Genomic DNA, 27,461 nt, shown 5'->3' with positions numbered 1-27,461 from the left:
CTACATATTGGTGTGTCCCCTGATTCATATGTTGAAGCCTTAACCTCCAGTGTGTTGGTTTTGGGCTTGTGGCCATTGGGAGGCATGTAGGTTAGATGAAGTCATAAGGGTGGGGAATTTATGATGGGATTAGTGCCTTTATAAAAGGAAGAAGGAGATCTCTTTCTCTTTCTCTCTCTGAGCACAGTGGAAAGGCCATGGGAAGATACAGCCCATGACAGCTGTCTGCAACTCAAGGAGAGAGGGCTGTCACCACGCGCATTCCACTGGTACCTTGATTGTGGTTGTCAGTCTCCAGACTGTGACAAATAAATTCCTGTTAAGCCATCCAGTCTATGCTATTTCGTTATGGCAGCTTGAGCTGACTAAGATACCTGGTATGCCTCAGTGGGGAAGGGACAGAACAAGGATGAAGGTAGGTATGAAGTGGGATCATGTTGGAGGCAAACCTGCTATCTTGAGTCTGTTCAGAGCTAGTTGTGCCTTGGAGCAGGGAGATTTTAGATTTAGGCAACTGTGTGAGTTTACCAAGATGGCAGTCCCTCTTTCCAGGTCTCTCTTCATCATAAGTTGACCAGGCATGGGAGGTATGCCCTTGCAGAGAGCCCAGTGCTAGTCATTAAACATGGCGACTGAAGCATTGCCTGTATGTATTATCCCCCAGGAGACCAAAAATCAATCAGGTGCATATGTATTTGAAATTCCTTGACAGAAAACAATCATGTTCTTAGATCCAAATTCTTGGGTTGTTGATGCACCATAAAGTATTTGGAGTTATTGCAACTATACATGTTTTCTTCTACTGATCATTGCTCCATTGCTTTTGATGCTGGAGGATGAGTTGCAGGGGGAGAAAGATGATCACATGTTTGCACAGAGAAAAACAAAAACTCCCAACTACACATCTATTCGTCATAGATGTACTTTTCAGCAAACATTTAGGGTCAAATGTATCTGTCTCTGGAAAATGCTATTGATTTGAATGAGTACCTCAAGGAGGAAGTTTCAGACGTCACATCGCCATGTTCTGTTGAATTATAAACTAAGAAGGTAGCAGATTGGACAGAGATTTCCTTTTGTGAGCTCCTGACAGTAGAGGCAGCAGTTTGGCCCTTGTATTCGAGCTCTTGCTTGTCTTTGCAGGCTTGCTCCTCCTAATATCCTCCCTCCTGCTCCCTGGCAGCAAGGGAGCTTGCTGCCACCACATTGAACAACTTACTCCCCATGCTCAGAACCCTGGGGTCCTTTGAAGAGTCCATGCTTTGCACATGGATTTCCTTGGCCTAGAAGTTCTTCTTGTCTTTTTGTTTGGCACAATTCCTTCAACCTGCAAACACCCCATGATATTTTATGAGCTATGAGAAAGCTTAGAAATCACATCACACTGGCCAGCAATGGCTGTTAGAAACAACTCTTTGGAGAATCTAATTTGGCTTTCTTCCTGGATCTTTTCTTTAGATAGCAAAGATGCCCGTTTCAATTCTTAAGTGAACTTGGCAGGAAAATGCACATAAAAGCTTTTTGTAAGAGCAGATTCCTTGAGGATGACTGACCTCAAGGACTCCTGCTCTGTTGTGTGAAGCACAGGCAAAGAGTCAGGAACTCCTGAGTTGTGCCACGCAGGGCTGAGCACTTGTCTATGTAAGCTACAGTGTGATTGTCAGAATGTGCATTTCCTGCCCCAGCTGGGGAAGCCTGAGTGTGGTGCTGGCAAGGGAAATGGAGAAGAGAAAAGAATGCCCATCCCTTGCACTATTATTATCTACCCCTGGGTGAAACTGAGTAGTGAGATCAAAGTGCTTTGTTTGTTCAACTAGTTTATTTTTTAGTGAATCGCTTGTTTGTTTTGTTTTGAGGTAGTTCTTTTGGAGGGATTAATGGCAAAGCAGAGTGGAAATTCCTTGTTTCTTCCATGTAATCCTATAATAACTACAAGTTTGTTATTGTCTTTTGGTTCCCACAAAGAGGTTTGCATTCGTGTGTGTGTGTGTGTGTGTGTGTGTGTGTGTGTGTGTGTATTGAGATGTGGGGAGACAGGAAGCTGAATATCAAAGAATCGAATCTTGGGAAATTAAGAGAAGGAAAATAGGACCTGCTGTGCAGAGAGTGAAATCAAGAGAACCAAATACAGTGGGACCTGGGAAAAGGGACAAGAAACTCAAAAAAGATAGTGTGGAGAACACCTAAGGCCATGTAATATAGTCAATCGTAAGGAGTCAGAGCTGACTTCTTAAAGAATATTGAATTCATCCTCTTCTTCTCAAAGATGAGTGACCTGAAGTCCAGGGAAGCTGTGTGAATTAACAAATTGGTTAAGGCGAGAGCTAAAACCAGCATCTGGGTCTCCCGTCTCATGAAGTGCATGGCTGTGTGTGGTTGGTAAAGGTCAGAGGGAGAGCGCTCCAAGCTAAAGACAGAACAGTGATGTGATTTTCCTATTCACTATTGTTAAAGAATAATATTTTCAAGTGGCAAAATCCTGCCTCTGGTACAAATATAAAATGAACATGCATCATGGATTTTATTTAACTTATTGTTTTAAAAATGTTTTAAGTATTTATTTCTGAGAGATAGAGACAGCACGATAGGGAGAGGGGCAGAGAGAGAAGGAGACACAGAAGCCAAAGCAGGTTCCAGGCTTTGGGCTGTCAGCACACAGCCCGACGTGGAGCTTGAACTCACCAATAGCTAGATCAATCATGACCTGAGCTGAAGCTGGATGCTTAACTGACTGAACCACCCAGGAGCCCGTAACTTATTAATTGTTAAGGGCACAAGTGAGATGTTACTGGTTGAAAAACTTTAAGGTACCGTACATACATATAGGCAGATAAAAAATTCTGAAATGAATTGACAAATAAATATGATATGGCATAGATTGTAACTCATCAAGTATTGGGGGAACTTGATGAGAAGTTATAACTGCTTGAAAGGTGAATTCAAAGTACCACACAATTATATAGGAAAGTGGGAATGCATTCTTTCTGACACAACTGATTTGCATTTGTATGGAGAAGAATCACTGGTATTATTCCCAGCTTTCTACAAATTATCAAGTTGTAAAATAGCTCAAAAATGATAAAAGGCAAAAATAGCTGGGAAGGGTACATTAAAGAGGACACTTGAGGGGCACTTGGGTGGCTCAGTCTGTTAAGTGTTAGACCCTTGATTTTGGCTCAGGTCATGATCTCATAGTTCGTGAGTTCGAGCCCTGCATCGGGCTCTGTTCTGATGGTGTGGAGTCTGCTTGGGATTCTTTCCCCCTCTCTCTATGCTCCTCTCCTGCTCATGCTCTCTCTCTCCCTCAAGATAAATAAATAAACATTTTAAAGAGGACACTCAATAATCTTTTTTTTTTCCCCACTCCAAAGTCTTGCCGTAGTTTTTTCCAACAAGAGTACATCCTTGGAGCTAAAGGAGATGTTCCCTCACCTCTTTTGGCTTGCAACATTGTTAGCAGTGATAAAACCAAGCTGAGAAAAGGGGAGGAATCAAGGAATACAGCCAAGGCACCTCTGTTCAGAGTGCTACTCCCACCCCTGCTTCTGTTGGACGCTTGCCAACAGCATTGCTAAACACTGTGTCTGGCCATGTGACCTTGCCTTTTCTTGCCTTTCTGGGCTACACCCTCAAGGTTCAAAGTCTAGGATGCAGGCATTGAGTTGACCCGGGTGCCATGCTCTCCCTCCAGCTGCTATGGGCTAGAGAGATGGAACTGTCTGGACATTTGGTTTCATTATGGCAAGCCAAGATTCACGTAGGAAGGGTATGTGATATGTTGGGTAGTAAAAAAAAAAAAAAGGCAAATATTTACTGAAAGTACTATGCTAGGGATACACAAAACAACTGGAGAGGCTTAAAGCTTTTTCTGGAGAAACAACGTAATCAAGTGGAAAGAGCCAAAGCTTCCCACCCAGATAGATATACCTAGGTCTATGACAGTCTCCATCATCTACTAGCTAAGTTGTGGGAAAATTACAAACCACTCCGAGTCCCAGTTATTTCATTTATGCCACTATTACTATTATGTCACTATTACTATCATTATTTTTATGACCTTCTCTTCTCCTACGCTTGCCTTGCTAAAAACTCAGCTCCAGCCACACTGGCTTTCTTGCTGTTCTTTGAACATGCAAACATCTGCTTTAGGCCATTTGCACTTACTGATTCTCATGCCTGAAAAATGTCCCCCATATGACTTGTTCCCTCGCTTCCTTCATTCAGCTCTATTATCAAATGTTACCTTGGCTTTGGTGATGTCTTCTCTGACAACCCTACCAAAAATTATAATCCCTTCCACCTGTATTACCTCTGTCTCCTCCCCACTTTTTTTTTTCTCCATAACATTTGTTACTTGTTTATCTTCCTTCTCTAAACTACAAGATCCATGAGAGCAGGAAAACAAGTCTGTTGATACAAAGCTGTATCCCTAGCACTCTGAACAATATCTGGCACATAAAAGTTCTCAATAATATCTGTTGGATGAATAAATGATTGCAAAGTGTCTGAAATACAATAGGCACCAAATAAATGCTAGTTATTGCTATTTTTACCAGACTCTTCCTTCTCTTCCCATTTTCTGGCCAATCTCTGCCAGCCTGACCTACTTTCCCAGAGAACTTCCAATTTAGTAATAGCATTTTACCAGTCCAGGAACTTAATCTCCATATTTCTCAGATGATCAACATAAGACAACCAGGATTTTATAGTATTCATTTTAGCAATGACTTTTGGGAGTTCATATTTATTCTGCCCCTTTGTTCTTTAATGTATATGAACTATGGTGATGGCACAAAATGATTTATATTGACAGCTGGACAAAAGCTCATAAAATTTTCTTGAATGTGCATTTTGAGGTGCCTGAGAGACACAACATCTGAACATTAGGAAAGGTCGCTGTATTAGGATTCTCCAGAGAATTAGAACCAATAAAATACTCATTTATTCATTGATTAATGTACTTATTATTAGAAATGTACTCACATGATTATGAAGACTGAAAAGTCCCAAGATCTACAAGATAAATTGACAAGCTGGAGATTCAGGAAGGCCAGTAGTTTAGTTCTAGTGTGAGTCTGTAGGCTAGAGAACCAGCAGATTCATTGGTATAGTTCCAATCTGAAGGCTAGCATGTTGTACACAAAAGCTGATATTTCAGTTTGAGGAAAAGGCAGGAAAAAAATTTGATATCCCAGTTTGAACTGTCAGGCAGGAATTCTTCTCTTACTTGGGTGAAGGTTAGTATTTTTGTTTTAGTCAGACCTTCAACTGATTAGATGGAGCCCACCCACACTAGGGAGGGTAACCTGCTTCTTTCAAGTCTATCAATTTAAATGTTAATCTCATCTAAAACTCTCCCTCTGAAACACCCAGAATAATGTTTGACCAAATAGATAGGCACCCTGTGACCCAGTCAAGCTGACATAAAATTAACTGTAGTTACTTTTGTATACATCATTAATTCTTTTATGTCATTGTATAGTGTTATTAAGAAACAGTGGGCAACTATTGAGTAAAAACAGGTGTAGGTCAGCAACCTTGTATAGTCAACCCCATTTAGTGTTTGTGTGAGGCTCTTAATGATGGAATTAGCACAGAGGAACCATTAGCAAAATACAAGTAAGATTGTAATACGTTCTAGGGGGGGCCTACATTCTAATCATTAACTAGGGATTTGATATTGAGCAATTTATTTAACTTTTTGGAATTTGCTTTCCTCTTCTGAAAGTGAGGGGGTTGAACTAGATGATTTTTAAAAATCACGTCAAGCTCCCGGATCTTGGGTTTTAATGAAAGAACTGCAAGGGAGGCCCTGTGCACTAGCTGGCAGCTTTGCACACATGGCCACGTCTTTAGAGTTATGTACACAGTGTCATCTGTTTTTGTCACTGAATGATAAAAATAATTAGGCCTGGCCTTTATTTGTTCTCTGTTGGCTAAAAATAAACAGAGTTTATTCCGGGAAACATCATATCATCATGAATTTCCTCATTTCAAGTGTCTTCTTGCCCAGGGTACCCTGCCGTCACACATATTTGAAAATGGCTTCCCATCTTACCTGATTACGCATTTATTAAAAAGTATCTATGCTGCAGTGTTACCTCAGCCACACTTTTGGAATTGAATCTTGTTATTTCTATTTCTGAAGTGAAAGACAGCCCTGGTTAAAAGAAATGCCAGCATTGGCAAACTGGTGAGAAAATGTGGGGCTCTGTAGTCCCCAGAAATTACATTTTATTTAGCTCACTGGATCACGAAGACTTGAATACCAATTTTGCTTTGTGGAGTGAGAAAAAGAAAGGTCAGAAGGACTGGGGCAAAGCTTTGCCTCTACTTTCACCTGCCCCACAGTGAGGATGGGGGTGAGGAGCTTGATCACACAATTATAAGTGGGGAGAGCCAGGAAATAGAACACATGTCTGGGACATGTGACCCTCTCCCTGTGTCTTTTACCCAACACTGCCCTCTCTCCCTAAGGTCCTCACATATGTGTTGACACAATCATATTCCTTTTGTTTGAGTTTGTAACTTTTCCTAAGTGTCTTTTTTAAAGGAGTGTATTTGTTAAAGAATAAGAGTCTTTTTTAGAGATCCATGGTTCTTGTGTGTATCTATATCTATATCTATATATATGTTTATATTTTATACATATATAAAGATATATGTTTATTCATTCTGAGAGAGAGAGAGGGAGAGAGGGAGAGAGGGTGAGTAAGGGAAGGGGCAGAGAGAGAGGGAATCCGAATCAGGTTATGCACTGTGCTGATAGAGCAGAGCCTGATGCAGGGGCCTAACCCATGAACAGTGAGATCATGGCCTGAGCCAAAATCACGAGTTGGATGCTTACCTGACTGAACCAGATCTTCTATATTTTTTGAACTGTGGCTGTATAGTTGGATCATTAACATATTCCTTTTATCAGGGAAGTTAGTTTTGCCCTTTATATAGAAAGTTGCTGTTGCTAAATCCCCTAAAAGGGAGTCTGCTTGCTAAAAAGAGTCAGAGTTAAAAAAAAGTTTTGAATTTATTGAAACATTTAAAAATCAGCTGAAAATTTTACACAGCAAGTTGACATTGGTTATCTCTGGTATTTTAATTTTCATCTGCATTTCTCTTTATCTCATCTATAATAAGCAGAGGTTATTTTTGTAAACAGGAGAAAATAATATTAAAAATTTATAAAACAAACCATTGAATTTAAGGGAATACACATCACAATGAAAACTTTGGGGAAAAAAATCAAGAATGAATTTGCATTTCAGAAGATAGCACACATCCATTTTCACAGAGCTCCTGCCCAAGAATTGTGAGAAATTTTGACCCCTTGAATAAAGCTTATCTTACTTCAGCATTGAATAAGAGATTTTCTTATCATAGACTATGAACTTTATTACTTTTTTTTGCTTTATGTAAGTTCTTAGAAATTGAATATTATATTAAGTGAGACATAGTTTGCCAATTATTTTCCTCACTAGGAAAGACCTAATCTCCTTAAATAATAAAGTAATTACCAGAAAAAAATCAGAATGTTACTGTGACAGAATTTTCCTCACTTTGGCTCATTTTTTATGGAGTTGTCTAGGTCCCCAGGATTTCCAGTGATTTCAGAAGTTACCGTATATCAAATTTCTGATAATAGTAAGAACAGCGACATATGATTACAATAGCACTAACATGTGCTAAGTGTTTTATAGTTTACAGAACACTTGTATACAGATTCTCAAATGATCTACAGTATCATTATATCCAGATAAGGAATCTGATTTTGAATGGTCAAGAGGCCAGTCCAGTGTCAGCAATACATGACGCACTAAAAATGATTGTGCACTTTAGAATTAGATAGACTTGGACTCAAAACCAAAGACAGTCACGTGCTAACTGGCAACAGTCCATTTATGTACTCCAACCCATTTTCTTTCTGTTTCCTAAGGGCATCTTGAGAAAATGAATAGAAAGTGCCTAGTAGAGCACCAGGTACATAGTAGTTTCTCAGTTAATGTTCATTCTCTTCTCTTCCTCTTTTTTACTGCATCCTGGGTTCAGGGCATCATTTGGGAAATGGTAACTACAGCCTTCCTCCCCCTGCCCCAGGAATGGTAGCCTCTGATGTACAGCACCCCAGCCAAGGTGGTGGAGGTAACATGATGAATACTCTTCATTCAGAGAGCCGCCAGCAGAAAGTATAAACAGAGGGGTTTCTGAAGGTGTGTCTTTTCGTCTAGGCCCTGTGATGACTGAGGAAAGGAGACCTTTTTAAATCAAAGAGAGGAGCTTTCAATCTGGGGGGGCTGCGTGTACAGATGGGGAAAAGATTACATTTTTATTTTCACACACTTCCAACTGATAATTAGCATTTTCTTTTTTCTTTTTTTTTTATTTTAACTTTTTNGAAAGTCGGACGCTTAACCGACTAAGCCATCCAGGCGCCCCTAGCATTTTCTTTAGTTACGAATATAGGTAACACCTCATAGTAGTGTTAGCTGTACCTATGACCTTATCACCAATAGAAATACCAGGTATTTTCGCATCATATTACAGTTTTTGAAAGATCTCTCAAAATATCACCTATACTTATCACTCCTTTGACATTATGATAGTTGTTTGGCCTGCCACTAGATTTTATTACTTAATGTGTTAATACAAATAAAATGTAATGCCCTATCTCTCTCTTTCTCTCTCTTTCATACACACACACACACACACACACACACACACACACAAACACAAACACTCTGATAACTGTATTATTTTGGGGGGGGAATGGAGTAATAACTATTTTAATGTAATTAGTATTCTTATAATTCTATTTATTTTATTTTATTATTTTTTTTGTTTTTTTTTTTTTGAATGCAGAGATTATACCTAAACTGTAATTCCATCTCCAGTAATATTTACTGTCATATGTATGATGGGTATATGTGGGGTGCATACATACACACACAGAGGCATGTATATTGTAGCTTTTCTATTTTTCCTCCGAATGTACATATATATTTTTTTGAGGGGGGAGGGGCAGAGAGAGAGGGAGAGAGAGAATCCTAAGCAGGCTCTACATGGAGCCTGATGCAAGCCTCTATCAGGGCTCCACCTCTCTGCGATCATGATCTGACCCAAGACCAAGAGTCAGACGCTTAATCAGCTGAGCCACCCAGGCACCCCATTTCCTAGAAATATATTTTATGCGTTTAAAAAACTCACTAGACTTCCAGAGAGGTCCAAGACTCAAAAAGCTGAAAGGCCCCTGCTATGATTTGAATGTTTGTATGACCCCCAAATTTCTGTGTTGAAGCCCTAACCCCCATTGTAATGGTATTTGGAGGTGGGGCCTTTGGGAGTTATTTAGGTTTCCATGAGGCCTTGAGGGTGGAGCCACCGTGACNATGACCTAAGCGGAAGTCAGACGCTCAACCGACTAAGCCACCCAGGTGCCCCATTAGTGTCTTTATATGAAGAGGAAAACAGCTTCCTTTCTCTCTCTCTCTCTCTCTCTCTCTCTCTCTCTCTCTCTCTCCCAGGTGAACATACAGCAAAAGGTGACCATGTGCAAGCCAGGAAACAACTCTCACCAGACTCTGAGTCTGTGGGCACCTTGATCTTGCACCTCCCAGCCTCTAGAGCTGGGAGACATAGCTGTCTGTTGTTTAGCCACGCAGTCTGTGGTATCTGTGGGATTTTGCTGTAGTAGTCGCCCAAGCTGACTAAGCCTCTCCACAAGAGGAGCCTTGCCCTGAGAGCTATTCAAAGACGTGGAGTTGGTGGCACAGCACTCGTCCTTCAGGTCTCTTCACAAAATTGTAACCCTGCTTAGCAACACTTTGATATCAGAATTGTCCCCACCTACCACTTTGCCCTATATCAGATCCAGCGAGTTTTAACTATGAGAATTAATAGGTTAAACCACTAATCTATTTAAGATGACACAACAAAGTGCTTTCTTGGGAGGGGCGCCTGGGTGGCTTAGTCGGTTAAGCGTCCGACTTTCGCTTAGGTCATGATCTCGCGGTTCGTGGGTTCGAGCCCCGCGTCGGGCTCTGTGCTGACTGCCAGCTCGGAGCCTGGAGCCTGTTTCAGTCTGTGACTCCCTCTCTCTCTGACCCTCCCCTGCTCACGCTGTCTCTCTCTCTCTCTCCTAGAAATAAATAAAACATTAAAAAAAAAATTAAAAAAAAAAGTGCTTTCTTGGGAGCATGACTTTAGCAAAAGCTAACTGATCCATTGACTCACACGCCTTGGCTTCTTGACAGATAATTCCCCCCTTTGGTAAAGACTCTAAAGACACCTAAAATGGCTTAGTGTCTCACTTTTTTTTTTTTTTTTTAATGTTCCATGTGTTTGTGGGGAAGGATAGCTCTTTCTTTAAATGTCAATTTATTTATTTTTTCTCCACATATAAACAGTTCTCTTTGGAGAGATCAAGAGATATAAATTGTTATTGATTTATTTATATTGAATGCTTTTATTTGGCCTTGTATGTATTCTCACAGAAGGTATTAGATTAATGAGTCTGGAGACTAAAGTCTTCTGTTTATTCACTTATTTGGGAAACAGAAGATCTCAAAGTCATTCACTGTAAACTTGCCTGCACTTTGTAACTAATTGCCTCAAACTTGACCCAGGAAACTCTAGAGCTTTATCTATGAGTCCATCAATAGGGCCATAAAATACTAGCTACCACTCTAAATTGTTGTAGAAGAACCTCGTTTCTTCCTTTTCCCTTCATCCTTTCCCCCCTCTCCCCTGGTATTACCAGAAGGTCACAGATTGTTATTTTGTGTTTTTCCTCTCCTTTTTGTAACCAAATACATCAAGTGGTCATAACTATCTCTTCTCTAGCCCTTTCTAAATTTACCTTGTTCTTCTCTCTCTCTCTTTTAATGTTGATTTATTTTTGAGAGAGAGAGAGAGACAGAGTGTGAGCCAGGGAGGGACAGAGAGAGCGGGAGACACAGAATCTGAAGCAGGCTCCAGGTTCTGAGCTGTCAGCACAGAGTCTGATGTGGGGGTCAAACCTGCCAACTGAGAGATGATAACCTGAGCCAAAGCTGGATGCTTAACCAACTGAGTCATCCAGGCACCCCTACCTTGGTCTTTTTACCTCTTCTCTTAGCCCCTACGTGCTAATTTTGCTGTTAGCAGTACTTATCACTTGCTTCCTGAACTTAACAGAGAAATATAAGTGGACTTCCAATAATATTCTGTAAAGTTCCTTTCCTCTTAATCTGATCCAGGAGGGGAGACCCTGGTCCTGTCAGCTCCCCTCTTTTCAGAACAGCTTTAATCCATTATATTTCTCTGAAAACACCTAGTAAAATGACATTTGAACAGAAGGTTATTTGGGTAAAGGAGTTTAGAAGGCACTGAACTAGAGAATGTTCTTGGCCTGGTTACCACTGTACTTTAGTTCTGGCACATGCAAGGAGAAGACTTTGATGGTCCAGATATCCAGTGATGCAAAACATGATAAGTGTGTAATAATAGCTACTCTCTTGGCCTCTGAAGCCACATATCCATGTGGCCAAAAGGACAGAACTCTGTGGTTAGTTACTTGTCTTTGGGGACTGCCCTGGCTTGAAGAGTGTCCACCCCAAAATCCGTGTCCACCAGGAATCTCAGAGTGTTACCTTATTTGGAAATAATGTTTTTGCAGTTGTAATCAAGTAAAAATGAAACCATGCTGGATTAGATTGGGCCTCAATCCAACAGCTGTTGTTCTTATAAGCAGAGGGAAATTTGGACACAGAAACATAGATATGCAAAGGGAAGACACCATGTGAAGACATAGGCAGAGAATGAAGTGATATATCTACAAACCAGTGAATGCCAGGTATTGTCTGCAACCACCAGGAGCTAGAAGGGCATGGGATGATTTCTCCTTTAGAGGCTTCAGAAGGAAACCTCTGAACATATTACCTTACCAACATCTTGATTTTGGACTTGTGGCATCTAGATAAATGTTTGTAGTTTTAAGCCACGCAGTTTGTGGTGTTTTGTTACAGCAGCCATAGGAAACAAATACAGAGCCTTTAACAATTTCTTCTTAGTCCCTTGTTCCTCTCCATGATACCCTTCTATTCGCTCCATGCAGTCCCTTCCCTGCCCTCTAGTAGAATCTCTTCTAGGGTTGTTCAAGCTTTGGACTGGCTCTGTCAGTTTCCTCCCCAAGGGGTCTTGCATTTGAGGTCTCATTTCCATTGAGTGAAGGCCATTTCCAGCATCCTCAAGCTGTTGGAGGTCCATTGTTTAGTCACAAAGACCTTCTGGTGCCTTCCTGGAAGTGCCTGCTAGAAGTGGACACTTACCTCTACCCCTTTATTAGACTTGTTCTGGTAGTGAAAAGCCCTGAATAAGAGGCCAGGGGATGGAGTATGAAGAAATGTGTGTTTTTAAGGCATTTCTTAGGTTCTATAGAAGAATTAACACCCTTGGGAACAACCCTCAACTAATAAAGAAGTGGAAGCTGGCATATAAGAATTCTAGTTTCCTGTTCATTGGGAGAATAATCCTGAAGTGCATTTACATGATTCCTCTAAGAATCCACAAAGAGATTGAGCCCTAATTGGCCACCAGTTAGAAATTTACCCTTAATTAACGTTCTCCCCTTACCTTTCCCTCTCCCATTCCTTTACTCTCTGCTTCCTGAGATCATCTCCAAAATAAACTTGCACTCAATTCTGTTTGCAAGACAGGGAATACAAAGGTGGTTTTAGAAAGTAGATAATCAGGTTGGAATTGTTTATTAGGACTGAATCATTTAACAACCAGGTGACAACAAAGCCTTATTGCTGGTGATAGTAACATTGCAATAATTAAGAGTCTCTGAGAAAGTCTTTGCTAGGATAATGGGGAGCTCAGGGCAAAGATTTCCCATTAGAGAAGTCCCATGATGGTCAGGAAAGGATAAGATTCTAGAATGCTACTATAGTAGGGGTGCTGGGTGGCTTAGTCAGTTAAGCATCCGACTTCGGCTGAGGTCATGATCTCACAGTTTATGAGTTTGAGCCCCACGTTGGGCTCTGTGCTGACAGCTCAGAGCCTGGAGCCTGCTTTAGATTCTGTGTCTTTCTAGGGCACCTGGGTGGCTCAGTTGGTTAGCTTCCGAATTCAGCTCAGGTCATGATCTTGTGGTCTCTGAGTTTGAGCCTAGCATTGGGCTCTGTGCTGACAGCTCAGAGCCTGGAGCCTGCTTTGGATTCTGTGTCTCCCTCTCTCTCTGCCCTTCCCCCACTCAAGCTCTGTCTTTCTCTGTCTCTCAAAAATAAATAAATGTTAAAAAAATTTTAAAAAAGATTCTGTGTCTCCCTCTCTCTCTTCCCTTCCCCCACTCATGCTGTTTTTCTCTGTCTCTCTCTCTGTCTCCCTCAGAAATACAATAAACATTAAAAAAAAATTTTTTTTTAGAATGCTTCTATAGCAGAAATTGAATGCCTGACAATGGGGGTTCAAATAACTATGTGATTAAAATTGCCAATCAGGCACTCTGTTATGAGTTGGAGCCCCCAAATCATAATGTTGGAAAGTAAGCTGCAACATTATGTGATAATATAGTACATCTAGGAACTAATCAGAGGGCATAAAGTTATAATGCTAACTAGCCCTGCCTTCCATGTTACCTAATTCTCTTATACCCATACCTTTCCTTCAGCTCACCCCATAGCTTCTTGGGGAATTCTCTATGACCAACCAAAAACAGGAGAAAACCATCCAGCCTGGTTCATGGATGGGTTGGCTCAATATGTTGGTGATATTTGAAAATGGGGTGCTGGGACTATGGTCCCTCCTTGGAGTATACCCTCTAAGGCAGTAATGAGATGAAATCCTCCCAGTGGGCAGAGCTTTCAGCAGTATACTTCTGTTATTTTTGTATGACAGAAATGGTCTGAGCATTGGCAAATGTCTTAGCTTGTTGGTCAGGGGCCTGAATAGAATAAGATTGGAACACTGAAGTACAGATCTAGGAAAAGTGTAAGGCAGACGAAACTATAAGTGTGGGCACAAAAATCTTTGTGCTTTTAACAGTATCTGCTTGGAAGCATCCATAGCAGAGGAGTCACTTGACAATAGAATGGACAAATGCATCTGGTGGATGTTAGCCAACCTATGTCAACGCTTGTGCAATGGGCTCAAGAATAGAGTAGCCTTATGTTTCAATGATCTACTGCAATGTAACAAACCATACCAAAAACTTAGGGGTTTAAAACAACAATGGTTCTTTTGTGTTGTTTTGTTTTAAAATTTCTCATGATTCTGTGGATTGCATAGGTAGTTCTTCTGCATTACTTGATTCTTTTTATTCTCTTGCTTGCTTGCTGGCTTACTTTTTTTCATTACTTGATTCTAATTGAGCTAGGGCCATTGGCTAGGGAATTTGGATCTCCTCCATAAAGCCCCTCTACTTATTAGCTTGGGCTTCCTCGTAGCATAATGGTCTCAGGGTAGTCAGACTCTTTATTTACATGGTAGCTGGCTTCTAAGAGGTGGCATTCCAAGAGCATGAAAACAGAAGCTACTGGCTTCCTACAACTAGTAAGTCATCCCAAAATTTAGTGGCTCAAAGCAAAAAAGATTGATTATTTCTTATTAACCCCTGGGGTAGGAATTTGGGCTAGGCTGGGATGCGATCTTCTGCTCCACATGGAGTTAGCCACTCATTTAGCTGTGCTCAGCAATGGGCTGGTCTGGTTTTGTAGGTCCAAGAAGCCTTTCTTTACTCATATGTTTGGCACCTCAGTGCTTCAGCACTTCTCTGTGTGGGCCTTTATTTTAGTTCAGACTCAGGCTCATCATTCATTTGTCTAGCCCAAGCTTTTTTATAGCAGAATATGGGTTTACTTTCCCTTCCCACCATGCCTCTGCTCTTATGAGTGTCTCATGATTTACTATACTTGACTTACTGACATGGATCCTTTGTAACCTTGCCTTGAACCAAGTGACCTGTTTTGGGGGCAAAGGATGTATGACTATGGGCTCATGACCACAAGAACCATGAGTACTACGATATACCATCTCACTTGGAAACAATATCTTGATAAAATGTTGGAATGGCCTACTAAAGGCTCAGATATAATTTGGGCAAGAGACAACACCCTGTGTGTTTGGGGCTCTGTCTTCCAACTTTGAAATGCACAAAATCAGGTTCTTCAGAGGGTTCCCAGCAGTACCAGACCCCAGTTACCTACAGATGTAACCAGCTCAAAATAGACCATCTGTTGCTTTTTTCCCCTTCTCTCTTTTAATCTTCCATCTCCTTTATTGTTTCCTAGAGTCACCTTTCAAATAAGCTACCTGCCTGAGTCTGTGTCCCAGGCTCTGTTTTAGAGGGATGCCATACTTAGACACTTAGGATATACTACTTTTTGGTATTATGGAAAAAAACCCTGGAAATTCACATCTTTAGCATATAATTTGCTTCTCAGATTATTTTTTAGGTAGATTTCCAGAATTGGGTTTGTTGGATCAAAACATGTGGGTTGTGTTTAAAACTCTTGTTCTGTCCATTGAAAATCGTGTATTGACTTGTATTATTTCTAGAAAAAATAAGATATTATTATGTCTCACTTTCCTGGTCTATTTTCATTTCTGTAAGTTGCAAGAAAATTTTCATGAAAACAAGAAAATTTGTTTCACAAGTCATAAAATAGTGGTCATAAGTGACTTGAAATAGGTCACATGATGCATCATTAGTAGAGTGCACTTCTTCCTAACTGATGGAATTTAGAACTAGAAATAGTTAGACACACAAAAGAAAATACATAGAAGAAACTATATTTATGTAAAAGGAAGCTTTATGACTGAACATTTTCTGATAAGTCATTTGAATAAAATTGTAGTAGGTTTTAGAGAGGCAAGTGAAAGTCTCTTCTTACTCAAGGACTTTACCAGATAATAAAGTATCAGTTAAACCTTCTGTGTTTTGATAGGGGTGGAGTTAATGAAGACAGGCATATAGAAAGCAAAAAATAATAAGCTAAAATCAGAGAATTCCTCTTCATCCCTCAGATTTATAGTGTCCATTCATCTCTCTGTATATAAACCACATCTTTTGACTGAAAAAAACTGGATTTTAAATAGTTGACTTTTCTGGTAAAGTGATGTTCCTTTGTCTAATGGGAAACTCCCACCAACTTTGAAGACTGACAATTAAATTTATATAAAAGGTTATTTTAAAAATGAATTCATATAGGAAATAATGTGAATTTTTAAAAATTTTTAAAATTTTTTTAATGTTTATTTGAGAGAGAGAGAGAGAGAGTGAGTGAGTGAGCGAGCAGAGGAGGGACTGAGAGAGAGGGAGACACAGAATCTGAAGCAGGCTTCAGGCTCTGAGCTATTAGCACAGAGCCTGATGCGGGGCTTGAACTAATAAATCTCAAGACCATGACATGAGCCAAAGTTGGATGCTTAACCAACTGAGGCACCCAGGCAGAAATTTTTAAAGGAGAAATGCACAAGGGCCCCCAGAAATGTATTATTTTAGTTTCTCTAAACTTCAGTCTACTGATTAATACTTAAGCTCTGCCACTTGTAGGTTAATAAATTATAGAAGACTGGATGGTTTTAAAATTAGCTTACCACCCATATATTTCTGATAATTTGTCGTTACAAGAAACCAGCTTTTGTTTTGTAATCATTTATTTGCGTATTTATTTTCTTATTTATTTATTTTTAATTTACATCCAAGTTAGTTAGCATACGGTGCAATAGTGTTTTCAAGAGTAGATTCCAATGATTCATCCCCTATGTATAACACCCAGTGCTCATGCCAACAAGTGTCTTGTATTTATTTTTTGTAATGTTTATTTATTTGTAAGAGAGAGGGCGCAAGCAGAAGAAGGATGGAGAGAGAGAGGAACAGAGGCTCTGGGCTCTGCACTGAGAGCAGCAAGCTCCATGTGAGGCCTGAACTCACGGACTGTGAGATCATGACCTGAGCTGAAGTTGGATGCTCAACCAACTGAGCCATCCAGGCACCCTAACTAGGTTTTGTTTTAAATGGACATCTACTTCCTCTTTTTCTCAAAATTCCAAAATAATAATAAAAAAATATACTTTACAAGAGAATAAACCAAAAGAGAATAAAACCAGGAAAATACCATCAGCATACCAGATTTGAGGAATTCCTGTTCAATAGAAAGCAAAAAGTGTTGAATTGATGGAAAAAAGAACAGTAGAAAAACAGAACAATGGTAATGACGGGGAGTTTAAGAGTGTTTATTGGTAGAATTTAGAGAAATGCCCAATGGCGAGTCAGAGCCATCTTCATAGGCATAGGTAATCTGTATAGTGGCATAGTGCCGCATGCTTAGAAGTAGCCTCTACTTGGTTTAATGCTCTGTCATTGTCGTGAAATTCTTAATAATTTTAAAACAAGGGATCTTGCATTTTTATTTTGGATCAAGGCCTGCAAATTATATATTGGGTCGTAATTGCTAGTACTATTTTTCCACACCCTAAATTGGGGCTAATTTACCCCTCAGGCCTAAGTTAATAACTGCTTTTATCCAACAAGAGGCTTGCATGAGGCTCTGGCAGAGAGATTACTCATGTCTGAGAAAAAAGTAGCACAGAATTTAAGATAACTCTAGACTGCTAAACCAAAACAAAATGAAGTGAAGATGAGGAAGAGAAAGTGAGGAGAGGTAGAGGAGAAAGTTTTTCAGGGGTGAAATATACTGAAAAGTCCTTCATAATTTGATATTTGGAAGAGTTTTTGGCTAATCACCCATATTGGCTACCTGGAAACACAATTCTGTCCACCTCTCTACTGTCAGTTTTCAAGGGACAGACAACTGGAAAATTGGGCCTACACAATAAGAGAAAAAAACCTGTCTCAGATCCTTGTGTAAACTTATATCATCCATCATTGATAAATGTGAATAGATAACAGTTCATCAGACACAAGAAGAAAGCAAAAAATGTGAAATGGAAGATCAAAGTTGAAACAATAATTGATTCCAGAGAAAACATAATCCAGGGAACAGAAGAGAATTTTAAAAATTCAAAATACTATCCACAGAGATACTTAAGAAAATATCACACCCATCAAACAAAATAAGGCTGCCATAAAAGGAGATAGCAGAGTTGAAGAAAGAATACACAGAAATAAAAAAAAGAAAGGCAAAATTAAAAAAAAAATGTATGACTAGCTGAATTACCAAATTGATGGGGAAAAAGATCAAGTCAATAATCTAAAAGATAAAATGAGGTCATCAGAATTGAGAGCTGAAAAGAAAAAGAGAAGAAGAAATGGAAAATAGGAAATAACTTTTCCTTTAATTCTTATACCTTAAATAAAATAAAAAAAATAATAACCGATTTCTGTGAATTTTAAGACCCTAGTTTTCAGATGGACTCAGCAGGGCTTACAGAGGCCCAAGTCCAGAAAAACAAACAAAACAAAAACAAAATAAGAAAACAGCATTTTAATCTGTTTTGTTCATAGTTTTATCACTTGCATGGATAAACAGATGAAAGTATCTTGTGCAGCCTGAAAATTCTGAGGAAAAGGAGAAACATCTCAAATGTGACCAGAGAGAATAAAAGAACAGTTTACCTCAAACGAATAAGCATTTAATTGTTAGTAGATGTCTCTCCAACAATGATAGGTACTGAATGATACAAGCAATACTATCAACCTTTTGAGGGAAAAGAATTTGTATCTAATCTTTATTATGAGCCAAATTATCATTCTGGTTTGAAGGAAAACTAAAGACATTTCCAGTGCTTGTAAAAGAAAGACATTTTCTTCAATCTGAAATGATTATTCAAGGATATTGACCAGTAAAAAAAAAGAAAGAAAAAAAGAAAAGAAAACTCAAGAGGAAGCTACAGAATCCAGGAATGGTAGAAGCCAGAAGTTCAACGTAAAGCAATTACAGGATGGCAGTTGCAAAGAGGCTTAGAAAGCAATAGTCCACAATGGAGAGGAAGACAGAAGCTCTGTAAGGAATATCTTTAGAAGAATATTATTACTGTCTACAATTTGTGTGATTAAGAACACAGAGCATCTTAATATTATGAAAGTGTATTTTCTCTTCCATTGTCAAAATAGTAAAAGGAAGACAATTAGAAGTTAAGAAGGTTTATGCCATTCATAGTCCAACTATGACTATAAACTGAAGCAGGTTCCAGTCCCATTCTGGTTTATAGGGAATTTCTAGATAGTTTTGCCACCCCACAAAGTATTAAGGTCTCCAGAGGTTGATAAGCATTACCGCAAAGTGGATATTCCTTAATGATGAGTGGTGAATGCTTCTTGGATGATAACATGAGTGACAGCTTGAGTTGAATCAGGTTTGGCTCAGTTCTTTCATTGAGGTGAAAGGGTCTCCGCCCACCATCTTTTTGAGTTTTGTTCTTTTCTTCCTCACCTTTCTGATTGGCCCCTTTCCTTTCTTTCACCCTCCTACCCATCCCAATCTCACCTAGTTTCTGGGACTAGGAAAACTCACTGCAAGCACACATCTGGATCTTTATGACTGGATGGTGGCTTCACTTTTTAGTCCTTAAATATTACAGTTTTTATGATTGCTTCCAAAGTGGGTCACTCATTTCTGTTATAACAGGATGTGCAATGAGAATTTTCTTATTGGCTCAGAGTTTTGGTTAAACTCTCAAAGCAGAGGAAAATGGATAAGTATCCCCACATTCTAAAGAGGGGTTTTAGAGACATTGTCATTTGCAACAATTTGCCAAGAGGTAGCGAGATGGGTACAGTAATCGTTACCCCAGCAGCCTACATAAGAGAAGGCTACTTATGGGGGTACAGATGTCTGTGATGACTCATGGGAATTTCCTCTCCCATAATCAAGCATAGAGCCATCTTTGACTAGTTTCTCATCTCTGATGGGATCAGCTCTATGGCACTGGAACAGTTTGGGGAGAGAATTCTTAGGAGAGCTTGCCTATATTTTCTGGAGTTTGAGGGTATAGATGATTTCAGAGATGGGTGCTCATTTCTTAATTGAGAATTTTGAAGACCCAGAGATGCTGGCTGAAGTTTCCTATAGCAGCAGAGGGCAGCAGTGGGGGCAAACTACACTTCCATCATTCAGAGGATAAAAGTGCCCGAGTTATTGTGGGTCATGTGGATGCTGGGCAGATAGCCAGGCTCCAGGTATCTTGAGGAGCTACCTGCCATGGTGGGGGAGACATCAGAAGAAAGAGGCTACAGGGTATAATGCCAAAAGCAGTGTTGGAGAGGGGTGGTGACAAGAGGTCAGCTGGAAGGCGAATTAAGTCAGGAAATAGTATAGTTTGGAGGTATTTATAGTTCTGTGTATGATTTTTGTTTATTAATTCTCCCGATGAGCATCTGCCACAACAGAGGATATGGGCAATTACTGTTGCCCAAAGAACCACCACCAATATGGTCTAGACAAGAATTCCTTTGCTCCTTTTGCTAATGCCTCCTATTCCTTCCCCTGCTCCTGGATGATCCAGCAGCAGGAAGAGAAGAGAAGGAGTGAGACCATTCTGCCTTTCTCCACGGTTGCCTTGAGCTGGACCAGGCCTGACCTGGAGAAAGGGGAAAAACTTTAAAATGGATGAGAGGTAAAAATTTTTGTTCAAACTAGAGTAACATTCCAAATCCAAAAACAAGACTTTTCTAATAAAAGTGGCAGGACAGCTATGAGATCTATTTGGGATATTGGTTAAAATATGAAGAGGACAAATCTGATGAGACATTCTTTTAGAATGTAGGTTTTATTATTATTCAAATATAGTAAGGCAAACAGATCAGGAGATGATTGCCATTGAAAAGACAGTTTGTTGTACTTACAACCCCCAAGAAGAGGGGCCCTGCCACACCATGTAGGGCACACAGAGAAGCACAGTGTCCATCAGCAGGCTGAGGGAAGGGTTAAAATGTGGCTTGAGATTCATTGTGTTTTCTGTGGGAAGGAAAAGGTGAGGAATGAGAGCTTTAGAACTTGCTAGCTTTAATAATTTTTTTAAATCTTCAACTTTTAAAAAAGTTTCAATGTTTATGTATTTATTTTTGAGAGAGAGCGAGAGAGAGAGTGAGAGAGCAAGTGAGCAGTGGAGATGCAGAGAGAGAGGGAGACAGAATCCCAAGCAAATTCTGTGCTGTCAGTGCAGAGCCCGATGCAGGGCTTGAACCCACAAACTGCAAGATCATGACCTGAGCCAGAAACAAGAGTTGTATGCTTAATCCACTGAGTCACCCAGGTGCCCCTATTTTTCAACTTTATGAAGATATGTTTGACATATAACATTGTGTGAGTTTAAGGAAAAATGTGATGATTTGATACACTTACATATTTTTGAAATGATTACCAAATTTCAGTTATTTAAAACTTCTAAAACCTTACATAATTGCATTTTTTTATTTGTGGTAGGAACATTTAAGATCTACTTTCTTAGCAAATTGCAAGTATAAAATACAATATCGTTAACTACAGTCATCATGCTGTACGCTAGATCCCCAGAACTTATTCACCTTATAACTAGAAGTTTGTATGTCTTGACTGACATCATCCCCTTCCCCAAATCCTCAGGATACCTGGTAACCACCATTCTGCTCTCTATTTCTTTAAGTTTGATGTTTTTAGATTGTACATGTGAGTGAGATCATATCATATTTATCTTTCTCTGTCTTGAGTTATTTCACTTAGCACAGTGTCTTCAAGGTTCATCATTGTCACAAGTGACAGGATTTCCTTCTTCCTCATGGCTAGATAATAATCCATTGTGTATATATACCACATCTGAATCCATTCATCTGTTGATGGACACTTAGGTTATTTGCGTATTCTGGTTATTGCGAATAATACTGCAATGAACATAGGAGTGCAGATATCTCCTCAAGATCCTGATTTCATTTCCTTTGGGTATATACCCAGAAGTGGGATTACTAGATCATGTGGTAGTTCTATTTTTACTATTTTGAGGAACCTCCATACTGGTCCACAGTGGCTGTACCAGTTTACATTCCCACCGACAGTGCACAAGAGTTCGATTTTCTCCACATCCTTAATTTCTTGCTTTTTTTTTTTCTTATAATAGCCATTCTAACAGGTAGGTATGAGTGTGAGGTGGTATCTCATTGTGGATATCTTATTTCTCTGATGATTAGTGATATTAAGCATCTTTTCATGTATATATTGGCCATTTGTGTGTTCTTTGGAAAAGTCCCTATTCAGGCCCTCTGCCCATTTTTATAGGACTGTTTGCTTTTTGGCTATTGAGTTGTATGAGTCCCTTATATACTTTGGATAATAACCCCTTAACAGATATATGGCTTACAAATATTTCTTTAGCATTCCATAGGTTGCCTTTCATTTTGCTGATTATTTCTTTTGCTGTGATAAGCTTTTAAGTTTTATCTAGTTCCACTTGTTTATTTTCACTTTTGTTACTTGTACTTTTGCAGTCATATCCAAAAAGTCATTGCCAAGATGTGTCAAGGAAATTTTTCCCAGTTTTTTTCCTAGGAGTTTTATGGTTTCAGGTGTTATGTTTAAGTCTTTAATCCATTTCAAGTTAATTTTTGTGCATGATGTAAGGTAGAGGTTCAATTTCATTCTTTTGCATATGATTAACCAGTTTTCCCAACGTCATTTATTAAAGAGAATATCCTTTTGCCATTGAGGCTCTCTTGCCAAATCATAGTTGACGATATATGTGAGGATCTATTGTATTTAACTGATTTATATGTTCATTTTTATACCAGTACCATATTGTTTTAATTATTATAGCTTTGTGATGTACTTTGAAATGAGAAAGCAGGATGCTTCCAGCTTTGCTCCTTTTTCTCAGGATTGTTTTGATTATTTGGGGTCTTTTGTGGTGCCATACAAATTTTAAAATACTTTGTTCTATTTCTATAAAAAATATCATTGAACTTTTGATAGGGATTGTATTAAATCTAGAGATGGCTTTGGGGAATATGGACATTTTGATAATATTAATTCTTCTGATCCATGAATATAAGATATTTTTCTATTTATTTGTGTCTTTATTAATTTCTCCATCAGTCTTATAGTTTTCAGCGAGCAGATCTTTCACCTGCTTGGTTAAATTCATTCCTAAGTATTTTATTGTTTTTGATGCTATTGTGAATGATATTGATTTCTTTATTTCTTTTTCAGGTATTTAATTGTAAGTATATAGTAACACAACTAATTTCTGTATATTGATTGTGTATCCTGCAACTTTACTGAGTTTGTTTATTAGCTCTAACAGTTTTTTGCTGGAGTCTTCAGGATTTTCTATATATAAGATCATATAATCTACAAATAGATATAATTTTACTTCTTCCTTTGTGGTTTGGATGCCTTTTATTTCTTTTTCTTGTCTAATTGCTCTGGCTAGGACTTCCAGTATCATATTGATTAGGAGCCATGAGAGTGGACACAATAGTCTTGTTTCTGATCTTAGAGGAAAAGCTTTCAACATTTCACTGTTGTGTATGACAGTAGTTGAGGTCTTGTAATATATGGCCTTTATTATGTTGAGGTCATTTTTCTCTATACCCAATTTGTCAAAAGTTTTTATCATAAATGAATGTTGAATTTTGGCAAATGTTTTTTCCACATCCATTGAGATGATCATCTGTTTTCTCTTTCATTCTATTCATGTGATGTATCAACATTTACTAATTTGCATATTTTGAACCATCCTTGCATCCCAGGAATACATCCTACTTGATTATGCTGTATGATCCTTTTAATATGGTGTTGAATTTAGTTTTCTGATACTTTGTTGAGAATTTTTTGCATTTATGTTCATCAGGATTATTGGCTTGAAGTTTTCTTTTCTTGTACTGTCCTTATCTGGCTTTGGTATTCCTGGCCTCATAAAATGAGTTTGGAAATGTTTCCTGCCCTTGAATTTTTTTGGAAGAGTTTGAGAAGGACTGGTGTAAATGCTTTAAATGTTTGGTAGAATATCACCAGCAAAACCATCTGGTCTTACATTTTTCTTTGCTGGGCAGCTTTTGATTATTGATATAATCTCCTTGGTATTAGTCTGTTCAGATTTTCTATTTCTTCATGATTCAGTTTTGGTAGGTTGTATGTTTCTAGGAAGCTATCCATTTTTTTTGTAGATTATCCAATATGTTGGTATATAATTGTTTCTAGTAGTCTGTTAAGATCCCCCCTATTTCTGTGGTATAAATTGTAATGTCTCCTCTTTCATATCTAAGTTTATCTGAGTCTATCAAAATTAACTCTCATTACTATTTTGAGCACACATGGAGAGCTGACCACAGGGGTGTGTGTGTGTGTGTGTGTGTGTGTGTGTGTGCACATGTGCACATGTGTGTGTGAAGTACATGGAGTGCTGGGGATGCCATATGGGAAAATCTGAGGGCAAGGGGTCCTTCGGGTTTGTGGGTGAGCTTCTTGATATAATCTGTGACATGGTTAGGAGTATCTGTTTATCTTTAATGCCCTCAAGAGTCCCATCTACCTCTTTCCCAGTCACTCCCTGCCCCTGAGTCATGTAGCTCATAATTTAACTTGGGTTGGTGTGAGAGAGAAATGGGTCTCATTGGCAGCATCCTGCATAGCTGGGGGAGCCAGGGATTTACCCACACGTTCTCATTTTATTACCCCACCCCATGCAGAAAAATCACCTGTGATGTCTTGGGGGAGGGGAGGGTTGATAAAGTCAAACTATTCCTTTTATGTTTTCTAATGTATCCAAACTTGGATTTTTTCCCCCAGTGCTCCAAACTGCAACATCTCTGCTGTCAACCTGCGTTCCACGAAGATTTCTCAATTGTGAGTCATTGTCCAAGACAGTGTTCTCCAGGGCCTCCCAGACCACTGCCAAGAGAGGCTGGAACTGGTTCATGGTCTACTTTGGGGTCCACAGCTGGAGCCAAGGACTGTATGCCTGTTACTCATAGCATAGGGGTGGGTGTGGGATGTGGCAAGACTCCTCCCTGGTCCCTTGGCATGTGGTGCTAAATCCCACAGCTCCCACAAAGGCACTTTTGGGAGCTAAAGACATTGTACAGATGCCAAATTGTTGAGGTGGGGTAGATACTAGTGAGGTTGTCTTATTTGGCTATCTTGCTGATATCACTCCTAGTATGAATAATTTTGAAGAGCTCCGGGGCATGGGGTTGTCCCTAGTTGTTTGGCACCTGGCCCTGGGATGAGTAGGGCAGGGGGATAGTGGCCTTAAGTTTGACAGTTGGATAAAGAAGGTGGTTGGGGTACCTGCTATGGATTGGTTGGTTTGCATATGAAAGGTGTGATTGTAGGCCAGTTGTTGACTTTTTTAGGAATTAGCCTAAATTAACACTGAGAGGGGCAGACCAAACATGTTTGAAGGCAATAGAAGAATAAAAAAGCTATTCTCTTATTTTGCCTAATTAAGTTTATCCTATTTAGTAAATTGATGAGTTCATATGATATCATTTGGGGTAATGGGCCTGGGTTGGGAAGAAAAGATAGATTTTTTTTTTTTTTTAAGAGAAGAAATGAGAGAGCAAGACTGGGGGAGGGGGCAGAAGGCGAGAGAGAATGTTAAGCAGGTTCTGCGTTTAGCATGGAGCTTGATCCCATGACCTGGGGATCATGACCTGAGCCAAAATCAAGAGTTGGACGCTCAACCAACTAAGCCACTCAGGCATTCTGGGATGATAGATTTTAATTTTTCAGTTTATACTTTTATAATTATTATCATGTTCATGTGCATCTTTTATAAATCAACAAGTAACATATCAAGAGGAAAGAAAATCCTTAAAAAGAAGTATAGGAAAGAAAAGTAAAGGTAGAACCCTTATTTTTGGGTTTCCCAAAGCAAAAAAACAATAAAAATTGCTGCTGCATGTATTTGATGAAAATTTTATACATATTCTTTCACTACTATTTAATTTAGCATTGATCAGACTTTCTGCAGGGTGGGGAATAGATTTTCTTTTTCTTCTTCCTTTCCTTCTATTGTCTGCTGTTTCTCACGTAGGCAGATTTTCAATGATCTGAGTACCACCAGAAGTAGATCTATCATAACTATGGTAATAAGTAGGGTTATCATCTTAACCAGGACATTTGAATGTGAAAGTGAGCACTACTAATTATTACACTGGGGCCACAAGCATAAACTGGAATAGTCTTGGTCAAACTGGGACATATGTTCACCCCAAACAAAGGTCTTCTTCATTAGATCCCCCTTACTTGAGGGATAAACTTCAAAGTCTTCAGAAAGGCACACAGCCCTATATGGTCTGGACCCAAGCCATCTCTCCTGGAACTCCATGCTCCATTGTATACTTGGGCAGCATATAACTGCATGTAGAACCACCTGAACCCCTGTACCATTCCCACGGGCAAGCTACGCTCAACCTTATGCTTGCTTCTAGGACTTTGTCCATGTTGTTCTCCACTTGGAATGAGCAATTTCTCCCACAGAGTATGCCTATCCCTACCTTAAGACTTAAAAATTTTCCTTCATAAAGGCTTGCATTTCCTTCTGTGTAACCCTATGCTACCACGTGCTTATTTTTATTATTTTTATTATCCTCTGCCACAGTGTTTATTCTTATCTATGTGGTTCTCTGTCTCTGCACTAGAGTATGTGCTTTTACAGGGACTAATAGCCGCCTTTGTCTGCTCCTGACACACTATCAGACACTTAGATGTTGTGTCTGAATGGATGAGTGAAGAATGCACTGCAGATCCACTTTCTTAAAAGCATAGAGAGTTTTTAGATGGTAGAATAACTTATTCTTGGCTAGAAATTCAGTGTATGTATCTACCTGGAGCATCCTTTCTACTTTTTCTTTTGATCTTAATGATATCATTAATATAAAAATGCTAAGCAGATTAAATAATTATTTTGAGATATTGAGTCTTGGAAGCTTTGTGGTTTGAGTCTTGGTTTTGAAGAGCAGTAGTTTCTCTTATATATCAGTGTTCTTTACTGGTTTCATTTTTTTGAAGTCGCCCTTCAGACAGGGTCATTCAAGGCTGGAGTTTTGAGTTTTAGTTATGTTTTTTTCCCTGACATCTAGCAGTTTGCCTTGCAATCTGCTACCCAGAAGCTGAGTTAGCTATATATAGCTATGTGGACACTTCCTGGATTTAGAAGTAGGCTTAGAATTGCTTATGGAAGATGTGAAGACAGGAAAGGAATTATCATAAAAATGATAGAAATAAGTTCTTTCAGTTTATACTAGAGGGATATTGCCATATTGCCCAGTTTTTAAAAAAATTTTTATCACTCAAAGGGAATTTAGAATTCTTCTGATTTAATAGAGTACATAGTATCCAGAGAGGAAGAAAACACATAAATATCCATCAGTAAGGTGCTACCTAAATAAATGGTAGCAAATTAAGACAGAGTACTATAATGTAGCCATTAAAATTAATAAGGGGGACCTATAGTGCTGATATGGATATAGCTATAAAATAAATGGAAAAATATAGGATAATATGTAAAGTATGCCACTATTTTTTTTGTTAAACATATATAAATATGACAAG

The 27,461-nt window shown here is 39.0% G+C and overlaps 1 long non-coding RNA gene across 1 annotated transcript in view; it reads left to right on the top strand.

Annotated features, from left to right (window-relative positions):
- LOC144236998 (uncharacterized) overlaps positions 1–27,461 on the top strand; it is a 97,843-nt gene that overhangs the window by 44,370 nt on the left and 26,012 nt on the right. The window contains exon 4 of the long non-coding RNA XR_013336728.1: positions 24,693–24,749. This is a non-coding gene — a long non-coding RNA (uncharacterized LOC144236998). The remainder of the gene's footprint in view (positions 1–24,692; positions 24,750–27,461) is intronic.

This window comes from Crocuta crocuta, unplaced genomic scaffold, assembly GCF_008692635.1.
Source record: "Crocuta crocuta isolate KB4526 unplaced genomic scaffold, BGI_CrCroc_1.0 scaffold345, whole genome shotgun sequence".
Lineage (NCBI taxonomy): Eukaryota > Metazoa > Chordata > Mammalia > Carnivora > Hyaenidae > Crocuta > Crocuta crocuta.
The sequence above is the reverse complement of the archived record's forward strand: the minus strand, read 5'-3'. Positions and strand labels throughout refer to the sequence as shown.